Below are 4,995 nucleotides of genomic sequence, written 5' to 3'. Positions count from 1 at the left end.
ACTCGCGGCATTGGGGGGAGATAGTCAGTGGGAAAGGTGTGTGGCAGGAGCAAGAAGCCTCAGGTCCCATGTATGCGTCAGTCGGGAGTTAACAGGGTGTTGGGTATTTGAGCTCACTAAGTTAGCCTTCTCCTTTTTGTTCAGTTGTTGGCCCCTGCCTACTGAACCACTCAGGGTTAGGATAGGCCCTACCTTCATTAGCTCAATCTAGATGTTCCTTTATAGACACGCCCAGAAACTGGTCTCCCAGGCGACTCTACGTCCAATCAAGTTGACAAGTTGAAGAGATGAATCATCACAGGCACCTCCCATATTTGGGACAGGGTCTCTCCCTTCCAGGCTAGGCTGGCTGCCCGTAAGCGTTCAGAAACCCACCTGTCTCCACCTCCCCTCTTGGCATTGCTGGGATGAGAAGCAGGTGTCACCACATCTGGCTTTCTGTACTTGTGTTCTGGGAACCCAGACCCAAGGCCTCATGTTTACGAGGTGCGTCCTTTACTGACTTAGCTGGGACAGTTTGTCTTGGATCAGTTCAAGTTCTCGTTTCAGAAGTTTCAAAATGCTGCCTGTTCCAAGAACAGGCAAGAAATCCAGCAGAACTAAGCATCAGGCACACAATGGCTTTGTCTCTCTACCCCATTACCTGGGGCTGTTCCCCACCCTACAGCTCCAAACCTAGGAGGGCTACACAGACTCCATTGTCTCCACTTGGCCTTGTCATCCACTTGGACTGTGTGGATGTGACATAAATGGTTAACAGCATCGGATAAGATTGGCACCGAAGACGTGAAAGGGTCTTTCAACCTGGATAAGCTGACTTAGTAGAGACCAGAGTTTCTCATGAGAAAAGACAATGAGGTGATTCATATCTCCTGGAATATTGACATTTTTTTATATTCCAGAAAGAAAAGCAAAAGGAAAGGAGACATTCTGGGCCAGGGAAGCCCTGCTCTGAGGTGAGCTCTGAGGTGGTGGTGGCAACGGCCCAGCCATTGATTTCCCCGAATCAGAAGGTTTTCAGGATGATGAGTCGCTGTCTCGGTCGGTCTTGATTCTCAGTGGCTGCTTCTCAGTCATTGAGCTTGGAGAAGCTCAGATCTTCTCTCACCCCAAATCATAGTGGCCAGAAGGAGAGGTGTGTGCCTCCACAGCATTTCTCAAAATGTGTTCTGCCTGGCAACAGTCCCAAGACACAGTGTTGAAGCACCAGGTAGCCATGAGGATTTGCCTACAGCGTATATTACCATACACACTACAATCTGGAGCAGTTACAATGCATAATTGTACATTAAAGGCTCCGAGACAGCTGGGCATGGTCGTGCACACCTTCAATCCCAGTACTCTGGAGGCAAAGGCAGGTAGATCTCTATGAGTTTACAGGCAGCCAAGTCTGCATTGCAAGCTCCAGAGCAGCCAAGGCTGCACAGCAAAGCTCTGTCTCAATGAATGAATGAATGAATGAATGAATGAATGAGTGAATGAATGAAAGAATGGATTCTGAACCATTGGGGACTGGGATAACTCAGTTGTTAAAATGCCTTTGTGCTTTGCAAGCACAAAGAACTGAGTTTGAATCCTAGAACCCATATGTAAATACTACATAAAACTCTAAGCTCTAGAAAGGCAGGAATTGGCAGATCCCGGGCTTACTGGCCACCCAGCCTTGTCTAACTGGCAAGCTTCAGGCCTGTGAGGGATTACGGCAAAAATAAACAATGAATGATACTGTAGGCGTACCTCTGACCTCCACATGTGTGTGCACATGTGTACATGTTTGTGCTTGTGAAACAAGGATGAGCAGCCATGTATCTACCAGAAATGTACGAACACGCCTTATCACCAGTAAATCTTTCCTGCTCCTGAGTGATGCCCTTCACCATCTTCCCTAAGAGCCGACAGTCACATACTCTGCAAGTGAGGTCTCGCTGACAGACCACAAACATCCAGAAGTGGGAGCCTTGGTTGGTACACAGCTCACACAGGCTGGCAGCCCTGGAACGGAGCCATTGCACCTGGTGTGGGCTAACTGTGGACTCATTTCAAGAGGTGTAAAGGATTCTGTTTGCCAGGATACCCACAGGAGGGTGATAGCCAATCAGAGACTGGCACTTTTCTTGCAAACCGTGGATCTGAGGGAACATTTATGACATTTTCTATTACTTCTCAATGTATTTTATACTACTGTTTTACTTGGAGTGCTTGTGTTTGTATGAGATTCACGCGTGTGTTTGTGTGTGTATGGCTGTTGCTGTGTGTGTGTACTCTTGTCACACTGCATGGGTGGGGTCACTTCGGGTGTTATCCTTATCTTCCACTTGGTTATGAGATGGGATTCTTTTACTGAATACACCAGGCTAGCTGACCTTCAGCCTCCAGTGCTGCAGAGGGACTTTTCTGGGGTCCCTGATCTGCGGGGAACAGGTCTCTGGTTGCAGGTGAGCGAGGATTCAGCAAATGTGGGGTGACAAACAGACATGGACACAAGGGAGTGTGGTATCTGAATGCAAATTGTCAAATTGAGCATCAGACTATTTATACAGAAGAAAATAGGGAAGTTACACAAAACAGACAATTGCAAACCTGGAAGGGCTGGCAGGAACCAACTGGGATAACATTCAATGTTAACAGCTGGGAATCAAAAACAGCTCCACCTAAAGTCAGCTTAAAGTCAGTAGCAGGGGCAAGGGCTTCATGCCCTTGCCATAGTTCCTATAGTCCACCTTCCTCTTAGGCCATTGTAATGCTTTTGTATGGGCGTAACTCAGCTACCTATGGTTCTAAGTATCTACCCTGGTTCCTCTTTAGATCACAAACTTCCTTCTTCCTAGAGAGTGGTAAATTCCTTTGTAGGGCAGTGACTTAGCTGCCTAGACCCAGGGTCAGCTCAAGGACTGACTGCCTAGGAACTAACATGGCTGTGTATTAAGGGAAAGCACATGGATCTGTTTTCCCACTAAAGCAAGGACAATGGAGCATTCGTTATACAAAATGCCACCATTCCAGGAGACTGAGTTTCCTAGAACTTTTTGCCTCGGGACAGCGCCCAGGTTTTTAGGGCCTGTTGGAGCTTGTCACTACTGGAAAGAATGTAGCAGTTCCCCTTGTTTTTTTTATTTTTTAGACGAAGTTCCATGATGTCCCGTCTCGTGGTAGCTACAGATCTCAGAGGAACTCTAAAGATGAGTGGACTAATAAAATAATGCCAATAATAATATATTGATCCCAATTTAGGGGATTCAATGCACTTAGGTTTTTGTGTGACACAAATGTATTGAAATGAGGCTTGACACTTTGTAGCTAACCTTTCCTTAATATTTGCATTATCCTGTCCCATCACTAGCACTACTTCTTCTAGAGCATTAACCTTCGCCTCCAATTCTGTATCTCTAATATGTTAACAAAATGAGCGGTATATAGTTGCTGAACTAAAGCTGTGGTAGATAATGTGAAAGAAGTTAAAATTGCAATAAGAGCAGTGATTCCTAAAATCAGAGCTGCAACAAATCTCTTTGGTCTAATAAGCTCATTTAANCTTTTNAAAGTTTGCAATCCTGAATTCTCAAACCAAGGATCATTTCCTAACTCTACAGGCAGCAGAACATAAGCAGGTCTTTTTAACAAAATCATAACAGCAAACTCTCTATCTAAATCAGGATCTACACAATTAATTGACAAGACTGTCTGGTCCCACCTCTTGACTCACCTGGGACCACTCCGATTACAGACATACCTCACCGTGACTGGCTCCCTTCTGGGGATTGAGAGTAAGGTCTTTGCATTGCCACAGCTAGAGCTTTGCCCACTGGGTCATCTCTCCAGCCCCTGGCCACTTTAAAAGTGTCATATGTATATAGTTTCTACAAAGTCCAATAATTTTGGAGGCTACATATATTCCTAAGGTAAAAATATGCACCAGGTACAAGTGTGCAGAACAGGGTCCCAAGCCCTGATGGTAGCCATCGTGTGGCTGTCCTTCTGTGACCAGGTGCTGATGGCATATTTGAGGATTTCTCCCCTCCTTGCTCTAACCTTCCACACTGTCCTTCTCCATTAGTTAAGCTGATGTCATAGGGGCCTCTCCTCAGGATGAAGAGACACTGCAGAGAGCTGAGAAAGAAAAAATAATCAAATGTGTTTTAATTCTTATAAGCTCAAGCCTCAGACCCAAAGAAGCATCCGGGGCAGGGACAACAGATAATGAGCACCCCGAAGGGACATCATTCACCTGTAACAGGGAGCCGAGAACGGGGCAGGACCGAGGGCATACTCAGAGACCACAGGCAAAGGCCAATCCTCTGCTTTTTAGGGACTTTAGCTCAGTGTTTGGAGGGAACCAAACTGACTGTCTTAGTTAGGGTTTTACTGCAGTGAACAGACATCATGACCAAGGCAAGTCTTAGAAGGACAACATTTAATTGGGGCTGGCTAACAGTTTCAGAGTTCAGTCTATTATCATCAAGGCGGGAACATAGCAACATCCAGGTAGGCATGGTGCAGGAACAGCTGAGAATTCTACATCTTCATATGAAGACTGCTAGCAGAATACAGGCTTCTAGGCAATTAGGATGAGGGTCTTAAAGCCCACACCCTCAGTGACACACCCACTCCAACAAGGTCACACCTACTCCAACAGGGTCGCACCTTCTTTTTTTTTTTTTTTTTTTTTTTAAAAAAACATGTGTTTACTAAGATTCTGGTAATAGCTTTATGTAACAAGGTACAGCATACCAGGCCTGCCATTCAACTTGTTTGTGGTAAAACCTCAGCTTCAATATAAAGCTGTTAAAAACAAAAATCAAAAGTCCTGCTTTTTACATGCTAAATATCTTGAAAGTGTGCCATTAAACACAGTTATGAACTTAAGACAGCAAGAGTTAGTTAAAAGCTAAACATTGCATCCTAAACAAAATTTATACAAAACATGAAGTATCTACCACTGGCTATGTAAGAATCCCCTGACTGGTTAAAACTTGTATAACGCATGCGCTTTAGAAT

The 4,995-nt window shown here is 45.0% G+C and overlaps 1 pseudogene; it reads right to left on the bottom strand.

The window, feature by feature from the left end:
• Nucleotides 1-202: 202 nt before the first annotated feature.
• The window catches only part of LOC110316816, a 6,394-nt pseudogene continuing 1,601 nt past the window's right edge, over nt 203-4,995 (bottom strand).

Source organism: Mus pahari, chromosome 2, assembly GCF_900095145.1.
Source record: "Mus pahari chromosome 2, PAHARI_EIJ_v1.1, whole genome shotgun sequence".
Classification (NCBI taxonomy): Eukaryota; Metazoa; Chordata; class Mammalia; order Rodentia; family Muridae; genus Mus; species Mus pahari.
This window is presented reverse-complemented; position numbering and strand designations above follow the sequence as displayed.